Genomic DNA, 17,712 nt, shown 5'->3' with positions numbered 1-17,712 from the left:
TTGCCCTTAACAACAACGAAATACCCACTAATGGTACTGTATAAAAACAGAGTGGTTGCAGGAATTGAGTACGCCTAGTGAAAAGAAGGGCTAGAAGTGACACGATAACAGTGTTAAAATAAGGGGTTGCCACAAAGAAGAGGGGGGCCCAACGTATTCTCCAAAACACCTGAAGGCAGGACAAGGAGCAATAGGTGGAAACTAATGAAGGAGAAATTTCCTGACAGAACAATTAACCAGTAGAACAACTTTCCTTCAGAAGTTGTGGGTGTTCCACCACTGGAGGCTTTTAAGAAGAGACTGAACCTGTCTGGAATGATATAGGACAGAGGTTCCCGAACTTGGCAACTTTTAAGTCTTGTGAACGTCAACTCACAGATTTCTCCAGCCAGCATAGCTTATTATTACCCCTTATTTTGGGGACCTCCTGCTTGACCAGGGGGTTTAGACTAGAAGATTTCCAAGGTTTCTTCCAACTTCTTCCAAGTTTAGTCTGCTAAACTTCACTTAAACTTTCTGATTCACAGCAACAAAGATCTTGTGAGAGAAAATCATTTATTGTGGCTTCACAAAAACAATTTTTTAAAGTGGAAGTCACCACAGTCTCATAAAATTTGGGGATCCTATGAGATTTGAGGCTTATGAGAAGTGGCACCCAGCATCTGAGAAAGTTGCCAAATGTTTTATAACCACCAAGTCATAAGATTCTTTGAAATAATAAATGTAGGAAGCATCTAGCATATAGAATAGTGTATACTATATAATAATTAAAAGGGAGTACATCATCAATAGGCTTAAAAAAGAATTGACAGCTGGTATTAGTATATGCCAAAATAATCTTTTCACCAGGAAGCACAACAGCCAAGAAAATTGTATTAGTCCATAAGAAGCAATAAGATTTTAATGGTAAACTCAAAAAAGGACAAACTCAAACTTCTACAAAGTTTTGGTTAACCTTTCAAGTTTGCCAGATATTTTCATCAGAAAAAATTCTGCCAACAACAACAAAGTGGTAATGACCCAAGGGGAGGAGGGGATGGGAAAAGGCTGACTTGATACTCAAAATGACCTGGTTAGAGTTTTTAAAAAAGAATCAAGAAGCATGTTCAAAAAGTTTCATTAGACCATATCATAAAGGTATGGCTAAGACACTTATCATAATGTTCTCATTTTTAAAAAAATGTAATGTGTTGGATTTATTTCCAGAAGCAGCTGTAGGTTAGGGATACCCAAAACATCAGGATACTGTAGATGTTTACATAAAATGTGTGTGTGTGCTGAGATAAAGATATATACAGTATATTAAAGCCACTGAAGAAATAGTCATTCCAAATCTGAAAGATAACCCAGATTTGGAGAGGGGGGGGAAATCGCCATTCTGGTTGTTTTTGTGCAGAAGAGAGGATGCCAGGTTGCTCCTTGCCAGATGCAGCAAAATAATTTTAACTCAAATACTTCGTTCAAATTGCTTGGATCCTTGGCTTTCATGGTGAGAACCTAAAAACAGAATCCCATAATTCGTCCAAGATTTTCCCTCACTGACTTCCCAGAGTAGCAAGGGGTTGACATCCAAGATGATGCTGACCTCCCAGAAAATGTTTTTTTTTCTCTTCTCGGCAGAGAGAGAGAGAGAGAGACTTTCCTGAAGATGCCATTCCTAACAACAACTTCCTCCAGGAAGATGGTACTTCTCTAGATCTTCAGCCCCTTGAGTGGGAGAAAGGAACAGGATGTTACGCAAAGGGTTGATGCAGAGCACTTCTTCAGGTCCTGCTACATCTCGTCAGGCCTCTGTTTTCAGATCTCTGACTGGCAATCAATCAGCTACCTTCCCCCTTTTGATCTGGGAGAGGGACGTGATCCTGTTCCAAGCATCAAATATCGAACAGAAAAGGCAGTTCCCCTTTTCAGTTCAGTCTTCACCCAAGCTTCCTTCCCTGGTTGTCCCCACTCTTCCCATCTGTGTCTGCTGCATGTCTTTTGGCTTTTTTATTTATTTATTTATTTATTTATTTAAACCCTCTCTCTTCGACTCTGTTGCTTAGTAACCAATCTCATTTCTGTTCCAAGAAGAGGGTGGAGTGGGAGGAAAATTACTTCTAATCCTGGAGGGTGTCCATATTGGCCATTCCCTCCCTCCACCTATTTTCTTTCCTTTGTTCTCCCCCTTCCTCAGCAGGAAGAGGTCCATGGCCGTGTAGGCTTTCTCGAGCATTATCAGCACCCACATCATGCAGGAGTTAGAGTCAACATGAACTGCAGCATTGTCCAAGTGCTTATTCCACCAGATTATAGTGGGACAAACTCCCACCGCTAAAAATAAATAAATAATCATGTGAGGAAAAACAGCGCCCAGCAGAGTCAACAGCTAAGCCCACTGCTCACTGTGAGGCAGATGTAATCTGAAAAGCCCACCTGGTAAAGAGCGTGAGGCAAATGAAGAAAATGCGGATTTGAAAATTCATCTATTAAAGATAAAGCTAAATGCACCAGACACAATGAAACTGACAGGGAGTTGAGAATCGGCGTTATATAAATATCATAAATAAATAACACGGTGTAAATATTTTTCGGTAAAGCATCCATGGCAAAAAAAAAATTCTATATCAAATAGATGAATACTGTATGTATGCCTTGACAGAACATTTATTAAGGGTAACTGAAAAAAACAGAGACATTTTAAGATGTGGAAATGCTGATAGGTAAGTTTAGTATATGAACTCTTGCAAGAAAGGAATATTTGTCAAAAGAAGTGAAAACGGCTATGTATTAAGACAGTGATTCTGCCTATTTTATTCCATGGCAGTAGGAGTTGGATGTGTCACAAAAGTAACTCATGTGCAGTGAGAAGGCAGCGCTTGGGTGTATGCAATGAAGAAGATGTAGGTTCAAGTATGGGTGGTGCATGAACCTGGAAGTAGGTGGTGGTTTGGTCCAGGGGAGACATGATAGCAGTGTTCCAATGCTTGAGGAGCTGCCACAGAGAGGAGGGGTCAAGCTATTTTCCAAAGCACCTGAAGGCCAGACAAGGAATAATGGATGGAAACTGATCAAGGAGACCTAGAAATAAGGAGAAATTTTCTGACAGTGAGAATAATCAACCAATGGAACAGCTTGCCTTCAGAAGTTGTGGGAGCGTCATCACTGGAGGCTTTCAAGAAGACACTGGACTACTATCTGTCAAAAATGGTGTAGGGTCTCCTGCTTGGGTAGAGGGGGTTGGACTAGATAACCTACAAGGCCCCTTCCAACTCTGTTAATCTGTAAGTAGAAAAAATAGGAGAGAATTGCAAAATAAATATAGGATGAAAGAGTGAATGGATCAAGAGAAAACTGGTTGAATGGAGTGAATGAGATCCTTAGCAAGAGAGAGGTGAGGAGTTTCAAGGGCAAAAGGCAATGTGTGATGTGGATCACTGCAAGTTTATAAAGCTATGGAGAGGTAGAATGGGGTTTGGGGTAAACTGGTTTTAGGGTTTATATCTTATGCCTTTAATTTTAGTATTTAGTTTTAGTATTTCTTACCCATTTTCTGTGCTCTGTGAAATGATACGTTTGATATTGTATATATCTATGTATCTATGAATGTAATAGTTCAGGTAGTCTTCGACTTACAACAGTTCGTTTAGTGACCGTTCAAAGTTACAAAGTTACTGAGAAAAATGACGGTTGCAGCGTGGTCACATAATGCAAAATTCAAAGGCTTGGCAACTGACTCATATTTAGGACAGTTGCAGTGTCCCAGGGCCATGTGAACACCTTTTGCAACCTTCTGACAAGCATAGTCAATGGGGAAGCCAGATTCACTGAACAACCGTTTTACTGACTTAAAAGTGCAAAATTGACTTAACAACGGTGGCAAGAAAGGTCGTACAGTATGGCAAAATTCACTTTAAAGCAAATGTCTCACTTAGCCACAGAAATTTTGAACTGAATTTTGGTCATAAGTCAAGGATTACGTGTACTGCAACAGCTGGAGGAACTTCCCAGCTTTCCATCTTCTAGATCAGGGGTCACCAACCTTTTGGATCTCAGGGACCACCAAACTCATCATTTTAAATCCCACGGACCAGAGACCTTGGGAAAATCCCAAAAAAATCTGCAGGAAAATTCCCCACCTTGTTTTCCTACCAATCGATAGTTCTTTATTTGGGATCGCAGAAAACTGTCTCCAGCTCTGTACTCAGGGAGGGAGGGAGAGAGAGAGAGAGAGAGAGGGAGGGAGGGAGAGAGACTTTTGGCTTCATGCAAGGAAAGCAGCAGAAGCAGCAGAAGTCTTTCTTTCTCTCCCCCAAACTCTGCCAGAAATGAGTCTTTGTGAGACTTGTCACACCAACCTAGCCTCTTGGAGCAGAAGGACTTGCAGAGTCCCAAAGACTCATTTCTGGTGGAGTTTGGGGGAGAGAAAGAAAGACTTTTTCTGCTTTCCTTGTATGCAGCCAGAAGCAGAAGAAGAAAGAAGCAGAAAGAAGCAGCCCGGTGGCCAGGCCAGTTCCCCCTCTGCCCTTTCCCCCTTCCCCTCACTACCTCATGTTGTTCGCAATGCAAGTGACGCAAAGCCTTGTGTTCCCACACAGCTTGGATTAATTGCTTTGGGGGTGACATTTCTCTGCGGACCACCAAAAATTTTTCATGGACCACCAGTGGTCCCCAGCCCACTGGTTGGCGACCACTGTTCTAGATGTATTAAAGGGCAACACCTAGGAAATTTCCCATAATAAGAAATGGGGAGTTCATAAAATGCAAATTGTCTGAAGAAGGCTGAAGAGAGTGCCAGCTTTGCATAGGAACATGGAAACATCTTGCCATGGATCTTTATGTACAGGGACTGGCCCTGGGCTATGAAGTCCTAATATATGGGTCTTCCTGCTTGGGGGGGGGGGCGGTTTTGGACTAGATGACCTCCAAGGTTCCTTCCAACTCTGTTAATCTGTTAAATGGAGATCATAGCCTTCTGTATCATTTGAGGCAGTTTGGGAGAGACCTCCGTAGTTTATTTATTTTATTTATTTATTTGATTTGTCAATTGTTTACAAGATAATAAGTATAAGTGTATACATAGTTGTGAATACATGAGATGGGTACATATAAGAAAAATAAAAGAATAGAGAAACAATAGGACAGGGACGGTAGGCACGTTGGTGCGCTTATGCACGCCCCTTAACTGAATACAGGAATACCTTAACCACTTTTAGTACAATATTGAATTACATGTGAGTCTTCCAGTTTAAAAGAAAAATATAAACAAACAGTTCCGCGCTTGTCATTTTAAGCTTCACAACTAAAGTGTAAGGAAACTGAGCTGGCTTCCACTACAATGCCAGAAATGTTATGTGTCTCCGTCGCTCCGGCTGTATTTCTGCTGTATCTCTATTAAAGAGATAGGAAGTCCAACCGGAAAAAATAAAAGCTGGGGATTGAGAGAACTAGCTGTCCCCGGGTCTCTCTAGGCCTCTCTCTTCCACACGCACATTTATGGTTCTCGGGCTAGAAGCTTCCGTTCCCACCACCACCCTTCCCCTGTTTGCAGTCCCTTCCTGCAAGCTGTTTCCGAGGGATTAATTCACTCACTTTTCTTCCTGTTTGAGGACAGGAAGGGCAGCTTCCTATTCAGAGGAGTTTGCTGTCGCCTGGGTGGTCATTCTTATTCTTTCTCCATTATTGTACGCTGTGTGCTTATCATCTGTCAACCTCCCCTCCCCTCCCCTCCAAAAAAAAGTTTTAAAAAGGGGATATTAACATGTTTACAGGTGGAAACTTTATAGAATTGCCCTAATGGCTCTTGCGAGCTTGAGATCTCCTTGGGTGGACCTAAGACCAAATTATATAACAGTTGCCCTGTTTATCCTGCAGTACAAAGAGTAGCATGAAAGGCCTCCCTCGATCAGATGTTATCCCTACCACATCCTGCATGGTTTCTTAGCCTCCTTTCCTTCCCTTACTTGGTGCCATCCAGAGGTGTTGAATTTAAGCCTTAACCAACATAACCATCAATAATATCGGAAATATGTGACCAATTAAGGGCCGACATGTCTGGACTACAAAATCAAGGCCACCACTAGTTGGCAACAAAGAGACAGTTTTTCTGCATCTCTTTGCTGACCTCTAGTGGTCAGTGCAGGAATCCTACACAGATTGCTGTCTAGCTTCGGCTTGAACATATGTCAGGATGAGGAGCTCACCAGCTCTCTTGGCCCCTCACTCTATTGTCAAACTATTATTAAGATGGAGGGTGGGTTCTAAAATTTGGTCAGAATTCACCTTTCTGCAATTTAAATCCCATTTTCTGCTTCTTATGTTCCAGAATACGGGACAGCAGCTCTAGACCTTCTTTGAGAAAGCTCCATTTTGGTGCAGTGCCATCCTAGCCTCCCTGTTTTTTTCATAAGGCTAAACATATCCAACTCCTTTGATGTCTGTGTTCATCTACTGTGCGCCCTGATTGGTTGTTAGCTCTTCGTTAATTTATATTGCAAGGAAATAAACCTGCCAGGTCTCATAAATTCTTGGCAACGAAAGCTAGTCAGAACAGTATGTTTCATTGAAATTCAATGATGGAAAGGTGGCTATCTGGAGGAATCCTTAAAGTCTTTTTTGAACCCAAAGATACCATAATTTGAAATATATAAAATCTGTAATTTGAAATCCCCGACAAGCCCTGGTTTGTCACACGGCTGAGTGTAGGGTAACCAAACATTTTGCTTTAGCATGGCATGCAAACGTAACCTTTATGGTAGTCATACATTTTATAGGTGGACAGATTCTCCCCATCACTTGGCTGTTTTTCTTTTTCCCAGAAAACCTGCTTTCAGAATGGAAATGCAGCAGAGAAAGGGGGTGCATTACTTGCTCAAGATTTCCTGAATGAACTCCTGCTGACTCCCTTCCCTGCAGGGTATTAGATGGTCTGGTTCCAGGACAAATCTTGAGGGATAATATGAAGCAAGGAAGTAGCAAGGGAAGAAAAGATTAAGCACCACCCCATATGCCTGTCATCTGTGAGACCATTTTGAAGCAGGTCAAAAATGCTGCATTACCATTCTACACACTTGATAATGTGTTGACTTTCTTTCTTCTTTCTTTCTTTCTTTCTTTCTTTCTTTCTTTCTTTCTTTCTTTCTTTCTTTCTTTCTTTCTTTCTTTCTTTCTTTCTTTCTTTCTTTCTTTCTTTCTTTCTTTCTTTCTTTCTTTCTTTCTTCTATCTATATCTATCTATCTATCTGTCTGTCTGTCTGTCTGTCTGTCTGTCTGTCTTGACACCTGACAACTACACGGACAAAGTCTTATAAAGTTTCTACTGACTCCTGTTATTTCTAGGCACTTGATTATCCAGTCATGTGACAGGAAATCAAATACCTTTCTGTAACCAATCCAAGACTGAGCATCTGCCTCCTTTATTCAAGCTGCATTCTTGTTGTGTTTCTTTGGATTGTCTCATAGTCGCACTGAGCACTGCACTGTTTCTTCTTTGTTTAGGTGTTGACTGGTTCACTGAAGATACTCCACTGATGGATAGGTTAAATATATACAGTATATATATATATAATTGGCGAGACTGCCCATAGTTCAAGATTTGTATCTGCTGATATTCTTGGCTATAGCTGTTAATTGCTGATTTATTATTTCCAAAGCTTCCTTGGTCTTCCTTGATTCTAGATTATAGTTCTTGATCAAGCATTCTTTGGTCTTCTTGTTCTCCAACTGTTTTTCCTTTCATCTGTTCTAGCCTACTTACATCTGATCTTAGTATGCTGATCTTATTTTCCAGCCTGTTCTTCCATTTTGGCGGTGCACTGTTTAACTTTTTTCCTTTTTTGTTGATTTTGTATCGAAACTGTTCAATTGTAACTCCAACCATGTCTTTGTGCAATATATTACAGCTAATCCCCAGGTTATGAGCATTCATGTAGCACCTGTTCGAAGTTATGAGATAAGCACCTCCTAGTGTTCACGATCAAGTCCCAAAATTACAAATGTTGCAGCATCACAGCAGTTGTTCATCCTTATGAATGACTGCAGAGGTCTGTAACATTCATCCTATTCCCCCCCCCCCGCTCCCCGGAACTGCTTCCCCCTTCCATCCTGCCACACTGAACTCACTTATAAGATCTGTCTCCTCTTTGCCATGGTTTCAAAATGGAGCAAATCCCTCTGTTTTCAAAGGCCCCATATTCATGCAGATGAAGCTTCCAGTCCCTGTCAGGTCTCCATCTGGGCAAAAAGTGTCCTGGTGATGGTGGAAAGGAATTGGGGGGGGAGGGGGAGTAGGAGAGGTGCCATAAACACTTTTCACACCCAGGAGCTTCCATCGACTCTCCTCTCCCTCAAAGGGAAAGAAACTATGGCAGAGAAGAGGCAGATCTTTGCAAGGTGAGTCTGGTGCAGCAGGGAGGGGGAAGCATGAGGTATCTTAGTGGGCTGGGGAGGCCTTGGGGGCCTGTTCCATCAGTAGGCCCACCCATGACCTTCCCCACCCTGAGATACCTCATGTGCACTTAACAAACCACACATTCATCCATGCATTAAATTAGTGAATGCATGGGTGAAAGCAGGGAGTGATCTCATTCAAGGTACGAGATTCACTCCCACGAATCCTTGAGGTACAAATGGAATGGGCAGGCTCCATTTCATTCGTAACTCGAGGACTACCTGTAATTGATATATTTCTTACAGTGAACTGGTGCTTATATTACAGCATTGGCATCCTTTTATACTTGTGCTAGCTTTTTCTGTGTTACAATGCAGGCAACTATTGTTTTTGTACTGTTCTAGATGTTCAGATGCTTTGTTATTTCTGAGGAAAAGCCAGAGTTCAAGGCCCGCTGCTTTGGGAATGAAAATGATTCAATAGCAAAGATGACTTCCTCTACTGCTGACTCCCCTTGGTTTGCCTCTACAGTCTGAGCTACTTCTGCCAAGGCTTCAATTTCATTGTCCAGGGTAGGCGTTTGTAGTTCTTCTCATTCTGCTTCTGTGAATATTTTGTTTTGTAGTATAAATCAACAATGCAAAATTTGCTAGACCATTATTTCTGAATCTGGATGTTCTTTCCAGAACTACTGCGTTCTTTTCAGATATCCTCTTCTCAGTGAACTTAATTTGAAATAGCAGATTATTTATTTTCAATCTTTGTAAAAGGCAAAATGTTTATACTGGTAGAATCGTATACTGCTTCAAGTACCAAGCTTGGATTGTCATCATCACTGAACCTGCTGACAGAGTACCTCAACTAGATACAATGGGATAGTGGTTTTCAATTCCTGGGCCATGGCCCATCTACGGGCCTTGAACCATTTGGAACCAGGCCGTGGAAATGGCTGGTGAGCGCACATGCACATCCCCATTTGTGCGAACAGTGGGAGAGTATATGCGCACACATTTGCCCACCACTTGAGCAGAACCATCCCCTCTCCACCTCCACCCCCACCCCCACCAATCTACAAAATCAAAAAGGTTGGAGAACTCTGCAATAGAAGAATGCTGGTAACGATCATGGACAATGATCACCCCAAAAAGCATTAAGTTCCCTTTCATGGGCTCCCAATCTGCTTAGGCTTTATTGTCCTTTGAAATTGGCCACCCCATCCTCTAACAGAGCCATGTATATCACCCCCAGAATCACAAGCTGCTATATCAATTTAATGAATAAATAAAATAATACCTGTTGATCCATTTTAATTTTAGCCCACAGCTGTTACATTAGTAATATACAACTCTGCAGTGCATCCAATTAAAATTAAACACTCAGTTATTAAAAATGCAATGTAACATCAAGAGGTCTAAGATCCTACAAAAAGAAAAATGAGATTTTAAAGAAATGTTGTAGTTGTCTTTTTAAGTATCAAAACAACTGTTGTTATATACAACTGTTTCCCCCTTGAACAGTTATGGTTTTAATAATGGATCAAGCTGGGAACAAGTTGAGGGTGTCATTATAAATAAAGCTGGCCTCCCATGCTCTACTTTGGAGAAGTTATTGCCAACTGAGAAATTCTGGGAATTGAAGTCCTCACATCTTAAAAGTTGCCAAGATTGAGAAATACAGTGATAGAAATTAAACTGTTCTAAACTCACTCTCAGGTGCTCCTAATGCCTGCTAAAGTAGTCAACAAAGCTACTGGTAGCAGTCTCTGAAACTTAAAAAGAAAAAAGAAAAGTCAAGATTTCATAAAGATGTGATGTAAACACTGAAAAAAAACACAGGCATCCCTCCTCCCTTGTAAATACCCCATTCCCTCATATTTGTGGCTGCTGAGTAGGAAGAGTAAGCTCTTTGGGGGAAGCTACATTTCCTCTTCTCTCACAGGAAGAAGCCAGATCTGGCTCCAAGGTCATGCTGGCAGGAAGAACTTTAATTCCGGGGCAAAAACCAGGAGGACAACAAAAATAATATTTTTAGAGCAATGGAACTGTTCAGGAGAGGTTCTCACCGAGTTTGATCCAAACATGCCTTTCCTCACCCTGAATTAGTTCAGTGGAAAAAGAGATAGAAAGAAAATGTTATAGTAATTTTTAGCAGTAGCTATTATGCCAATATCATCATGTCACCAAAGCCTGCATGTTGAAGGAACCAACCAGCTTGCCCCTTAAGACGGAACAAAAAAACTTCCACCTTACCAGAAAAGCTTGACATTTTTCTTAAAGGCCTCAAATAAAACATACAGTTGGTGAATATGGTATTTATTTCATTTTATTACATTTGCATTGATTATATTTATGATAATGTAAAGCAACCAGCCCAAGTTTCACATAAAAATAAAAGCCTTTAAATAAGACCAGACCACAAAAATCCAGGTCACCATTTAAATCAGGGGTTCCCAAACTTGGCAACTTTAAGACTTGTGGACTTCAACTCCCAGAATTTTCCAGCCAGTGTCAGGATTCCAGCAATTGCACTAATTAAATCATGATTCTCGAGCCAAACTTCAAAAAACTTCAAAAGATTCATTAGAGCCAATGTACTGGCACTACCCTGTATGAAGCCAACTCTGACATATGTAATTTACAGTCACCTCTGACCCTGTTTCCGCCTCCCCCCCACCCCGGGTCTGTCATAAACCAGATCCTCCAACTGAGCACGTTCACAGACTGGGTGTCATCATTAACGTTCTCCAATTAAATATATTCACAGGCAAAAACTCTGGTATTTTAGTTACAATCTTTTAAAGATAAGAGTTGGAATGTACTTTCGCTTTCAACTGCTGCACTGCTCTTCCATATTTCCTTCTCCACCCCCACCCTTTTTTAATGGCAACTACTAAAACAGGTGTAGGAATGTTTTATGAGTTGACAGCCGGCTATGCTGGCTGGAGAATTCTAGGAGTTGAAGTCCACAAGTCTTAAAATTGCCAAGTTTGGGGACCCCTGATTTAAAATAAAAGCATGATGAGATGGGGGGGGGGAAATGGTCCAGACTTCATTTGAATGGTCTCTGGAACAGCTCAGCCTTCGACAGTTTCCTGAATGTAGCTGGGGGTGGGGTCCACCCTGATCTCCATTGGGGGACTGATCCAGAGAAGAGAGAGACGATACAGAAATAGAAATAAGAGAGAGATGAGAGAGAGAGAGAGAGAGAGATTGTGAGACACTCTTGTCTTCATGACTCTTCAAAGTACACAAATCCACTCTTGGCATCTCAACAGGTGCAGTGCTGATAACACACCTCAGAGCTGTGAAGAACTCTAAGTACTCGCTTCTGCAAATCAAGCCGCTACTAAAAAAAAAAAAAAAGGAGGATGGCAAAAATCAGTCCGTGTTTTTCCTGTTCAGCTGGCAACTTTATTCCCAGGTTTCCCGAGGGCTTCCTGGATCCTGCTTCAACTGTACAGGCTTTACAGGGGAAAAGAGGGAGGAGAGTCACTGCAGGAGAGGCCAGCTAAGTCCCTCTTGCTTCTCTTATTCAATGCTTTTAGCCTCCTTCCTTCTATACGCCCACACAGCAGGCTGCAGCCTCTTTTTCTGCACTCCCCAAATAAATGGCAGGGATAAGCACTTTAGAGCCCAGGCAGGGCAGGCAGGTAGGACCCCTGAGATGGAAATCAGTCCAGGAGGAGGAGGTTGTTTTGCGGGGTTCCAATGAAATGTGTGGTGAGGTGTGATTCAGCCAGGAGACAAGAGGGATTTGTCATCAGCAATGGTTGCATAACTCTCTTGGCATTGCCAGCAGCCTCATATAACACCCACCAAATTAGCATGAGACGCCAACACATCCCCAGACTCTGAAAAGGGGCATGTCTGCCATCTACTGGAAGATCAATGAACTTTTTTTTTTCCCCCTCTGGTCAATCCTGTCTGGTTCTTGGAGACTGTCTGGAAAAAGTCCCTGCAGTTTTCTTGCCAAGGGTTTTCGGAAGTGGCTCACCATTGTTTGCTTCCTAGAAGAGCTGAGAGAAAATGACTGTCCCAAAGTCATCCAGTTGCCTTTGTGCTCCGGGTGGGACTAAAACTCAGTCTTCCCCAGTCTCTAGGTCTGCGGGGGCCAGGCGGGAGGTTGGGGGTGGGAAGACAGGTGAACTATACTAGTAGACAACTTGGTCATCTGCTTTCTCTCTCAATCCTGCTCCCCAGCTTTCTTCACAGAATAGTTAGGATTTGCCATGCTGCTTCTCTAGAGGGAGATTTTTTTTTCCTCATTCAACCTGCTTTCTCACAAAAAAACGACCATGGTGTCAGAAGCTATATCAAGGAAAAGGTAAAAGTTCCCCTCACACATACATGCTAGTCGTTTCCAGCTCTTAGGAGGTGGTGCTCATCTTTGCTACAAAGCCAAAGAGCCAGTGCTGTCCAAAGATGTCTCCGTGGTCATGTGGCCGGCATGACTAAACGCTGAAAGCGCACGGAACACCATTACCTTCCCACCAAAGTGGTCCCTATTTTTCTACTTGCATTTTTACATGCTTTCGAACTGCTGGGTGGACAGAAGCTGATATAAGTGACAGGAGCTCACTCCATTACGCGGCGCTAGGGATTCAAACCACTGAACTGCCAACCTTTCTGATCGACAAGCTCAGCATCTTAGCCACTGAGCCACCACAAAAGAGGAGTCAAATCAAACCTGGTTATTACTTGGCTGTGGACAAAAATTCCAGGGGTGCCTGTGGGCTAGGCTGAAACATCTAAAGAACATTGTAAAAAAAAGCTAATGGAGAGCCACTTTTCTGTCATTACTCAGAAACCTGTGAAACCTTGCCAAAACATCAACAGGAGTCAACTTTGATACAATGGAGACTTTGTCTTTAGACTAGGTTTCTCAACTTTGGCAACTTCATGTGGACTTCGACTATCAGAATTCTCCAGCCAGCATTCCAAGTATTCTGGGAGCTAAAGTCCATGCATTTTAAAGTTGTCAAAACTGAGAAACACTATTTTAGACCACAAAAGAGGAAGGGGCAGAGAAGCATCTCAGGTTTGGGATATAGTCTCAAGAGGCAATAGCATCCCTGTAAATAGCAGTTTTATAGCGTTAAGGATGGAGCAAGGGTGACCTATATGCAGGACAGAAAAAGCTGTATTTATAATGGATTTTTATTGTTCCATGAAATGTGGCTATGCTTCAATCGTTTAAAATCCTATAGGTTCAGGGTAACTTTAGCTTTTATCTTTGCCAGCATGATCAAAATAGGTAAGTGAACTGATTCTAGTGCTGGCTGATCATTCCCATCAACACAATTCAATCTTCCTAGAGTATGTCATGTGGAGAAGAGCTGATCCATTTCAAAAAATATAGGTGTCCCTTCAAACATGGCATAACTGTTGAACTTAATACCATCTACATAAGTGAGAGAGAAAGAGAAAGAGAGAGGAAGGAAGAAAGGAAGGAAGGAAGGAAGGAAGGAAGGAAGAAAGAAAGAAAGAAAGAAAAGAAAGAAAGAAAGAAAGAAAGAAAGAAAGAAAAGAAAGAAAGAAAAAGAAAGAAAGAAAGAAAGAAAGAAAGAAAGAAAGAAAGAAGAAAGAAAGAAAGAAAGAAAGAAAGAAAGAAAGAAAGAAAGAAAGAAAGAAAGAAAGAAAGAAAGAAATAGAATGTCTTCATATGCCAGTTTAAAAGCTGAACTTTTTCCTGTTGTCCAAAAAGACCTTGTTTAACTTCTATTTATTCAGTTGCTAATAAACCTATGCAATTCACCCTGTAGATTTTTAAATAAGAGGTATTTAGAGGCTGATACCAATATAAACAGAGGATAGCACTTCCATGACTCAGGAATTTGCTGGGTTGAACCATAACAAGCAATGTGGGTGTCAAGAAGCCATCAAGTCTTCTATTGTTCATTTATTCTCCGCTCTCTTCGTCCTTCATTCTTCTCCTTGTGTCATGACAAGCAAGTTGACAGGTGCGTTGCGCAGCGGGTGGAAGAAGTGAACAGATGGAACAGAAGGAAGCATGGAAAAATATGGAGAGTAACTTTCCAATTGCAGCCTACCCAGGAACTGGGTTTCTCTGTACGTGCATACAAAAACAAAAACAAAAACCAAGCAACTTGAGATACTTCCTGAAAGAAAAAAAGGCATATTTCCAGCTAACTCTAAGCTTACATAACTCAGGAGCTCTCAGATAGGAAATTGCTTTTCTTAATATATTTGAGTTTGGATCGCATACAAAACCACCCATGTTGGCCAAAACATGATTTTATTCATAAATATCTTCATTCTTCTTTACAATCATGTTTTTTCACATCTGAACTTTGAGCCAAAATTAGAAGTTACAACAGGTCTGATTTATACATTGTACTAAAGTCATATCAATCATAATTTGCAAATTATATTGACTGGATTCATATATGTACTAAGCTATAATGGAGTTTGTTAAGCTGCTGGTGAACACCAGGTCCAACTGAAATATGACCTCATCTATTTACAGTGCGGGGATGGTTGAACAGGTGAATCTGGTGCATATTACTGACACATGGTTAAGTGAAGTTGGAGATCTAGTCCATCATCAGCCTTTCCTGAGCTCCTAGATCTTTGGAAGGGCTGATGGGAGAGCTGCCCCAGCTTTGTAGTGCCGAGGGACTTCAATTCAGTGCCATGTCCAAATGTGCTGAAGATTTCATGACAAAACTAGCTTGTCCTGGAATATCTCACCCCCCAATGGATATAGGTCATCACATAGACCTGATGTTCATCTCAAAGTACAGGGCATGTGATCTGAATATAGAGGACATAATCATCAATCCTTTGGCATGGCGAGATCACTTCTTGGTCAAGCCGCACATTATTTGCATCCCTGATTCCTTCAAAGATAGAAGACCACTTTTTCTCCTCAAAGTACTTAATAGATTTGGATGATTGGATTTTTCCAGTAACCTTTTGTGGAAATTAGAAAAGACAGCGTTCTTGCTGCCACTGTGACACATATGTTAGATTATTTACTGATAACATTGCTCATATTCATTCAGGATTGGGTGCCACGTGGGCAGGATCATGCATGACAACTGAGGTAATGTGATGTAATATTATCTGGGATTCAATGGCCTTCTGGAATCTGAGAAAATCAACAGCAGCCTATGTACAGTAGTGTAAGTTTCATTGTTTATCGGCTAGGACAAAGTAAATTTAATCTCTTAGAAACTGCTTAGGATAGTGGCTGTTGTCTTGTTGAGAGTTGCAGGCATGAAATGGTGCCATTGATCCTTCTCAAGCTTCACTTCCAAGTATTTGTCATGAGCCATGGAGATGAAACCAAATAAAGAAAAGCTACCAAATTCTCTTCTCCCTTGGCTGCACTCTCTAGCCATTGCCATTGAAGAGCCACGTGCAGTTCCAAGGATTGTATTTAATGTCATATCAAGCTAAAACCCATCTGGATAAGTTATTTCTAAATTATCTAATAGAGATTCTTGAGGGTTTCTAGGTTCTGAGAGAAAGATTGGTTTGCAATCAAAGTTCCAATTGTGTAGGGAGTCAAATCCACTGAACACCCTGGCAACATTTGCCCAATCCATTCAGCCAGCTTTCTCCAGCTTGGGCATCAGGATCCTCTTTCAGCCCGTTTATGCACATTGGATGTTAAATTTGCTGGTCAAAGAGGCCCACCCCTGGATAGAAGGAAGGTGTCCCGCAGGGGGCCAATTGGAGCTCAGCAGGTTGCACACCTCCCTCAGGCTCATCCTCCAGTGACACAGAATAGGTGATTGCCTGTTTGATGGAAAAGACCATCTTCTGGACAACTTTAGAACAGTAAGATTCCCAGGGTCACTTGAGAGCATTCCAACCAGCATATCAATTGAATCCCCAGATCTTCTGGAGAAGGAAGATGAACCACTAAAACTCATGAGGAAGAAAGAGGTGACCACTGTGTCACTGAACAAAAAACAGGCGTTCCACAACCATATTCCTGTTTTCACCAGTTTATTTGACACATTTGTATAAGGGGAGGGAAGCATGAAGGAAAACAATTCCCATCCATCCCACTAAGAATGTTAAGAAAGTCTCCAATTCCAAGCAACTCAGCAAAGTAAACGTCCAGTCCAGCAGGCAAGCTACAGACAGGTGGTGCAAAAGGTGGAATATAACTACTGGCCTCGCTACCCGTTTCCCTGTCAATCACTGTCTTTATGTTGGAAATCTTGTGGCTACCCTATTGATTGGGGTGGGGGAGCATCCATGGCTCCATTTCAAAAAGCATTTCTCCTTCCACTTACAGCGGCTGCCAGATGGACCTTCTAACATGTGCTAGCAAAAAAATTGCTAAAATATCATCAGAGAGATTTCTTCATCATCCTTTGGTCAGTAATACCTCCCTACACATACACATATTATTTTTCTTTTTTTTTCTCTTTACCACCGATAATCCATTTAGCTAAAAACAGAACAGAAACACTATTCTACAAAGTCAAAAAAAATCTTCTATACTCCTTCACTATCAAAAATTTTGAGAAAATGCCCTGGTTCACTTACTCCCATATTCCAGGATGGTGATTATTTTAAACAGTAAACTAAAATTTCAAAGTACAATTTCTTTTTTTATATAATTTGCTCTATCTCTCACTTCTATTAATCTTTCTCCTTTTTCCCTTTCAAGGTCAAAAAAATATCTATGTAAGCGAATAGCCAATATATATATTGTATTTTTTAAAATGTTCCTATTTGCTCCTTTGGAATATTGACATAGAAGAGGGAAAAGATGCGCACAAACCTTCTAGTTGGGGATATCAGGATCCCTGCTGATATCATTTTATTTATACATTTAACAACCTTATTGGACCTCTTAATGTTGCAGGTTAACCTTTTCATGGTTGCCAAATGTCAAAAAGCCTACATTACACTAGGAAGTCTTTACTGAAAACTGGATAGTATTTTGAGATTCTGGCATAAATTTAAAAAAAACAGTGTGCAAAACATTAGCACATGTATTTTCAAAACAACCAGGGGGGTCTGAGGGAATAAAGGCTTGGTGGGATGACATGTAGAAGTTTGAGAAGATCCTGTCATAATCTGCTTGCTAATGTAAATGGAATTTTTGCAATGAGGGAAACACATCACGTGGATTCATATTCCAGTCCCACAAAGTACAAAACCTGAAAAGCAATGATATAATGGAAACGAAGGCTCATGGATGGAAGCAGCCTAGATGCTGAAGCCATCCTACAGATGGTGGCTCATTTCTATTATAGGGAGAGGGATACTACAGTAATAGTTTTAATTTTAATTCGCTTGGAGCATCAAACTCCTCCAGAAGTCCATTTCTTCTTCTGACAGGACCCCGCTGGCTCGCTG

This window comes from Notechis scutatus, chromosome 2 (assembly GCF_049901735.1).
Source record: "Notechis scutatus isolate UNSWTSFEM ecotype Mainland chromosome 2, rNotScu1.2, whole genome shotgun sequence".
Classification (NCBI taxonomy): domain Eukaryota; kingdom Metazoa; phylum Chordata; class Lepidosauria; order Squamata; family Elapidae; genus Notechis; species Notechis scutatus.
Note: the sequence above shows the minus strand (reverse complement) of the source record.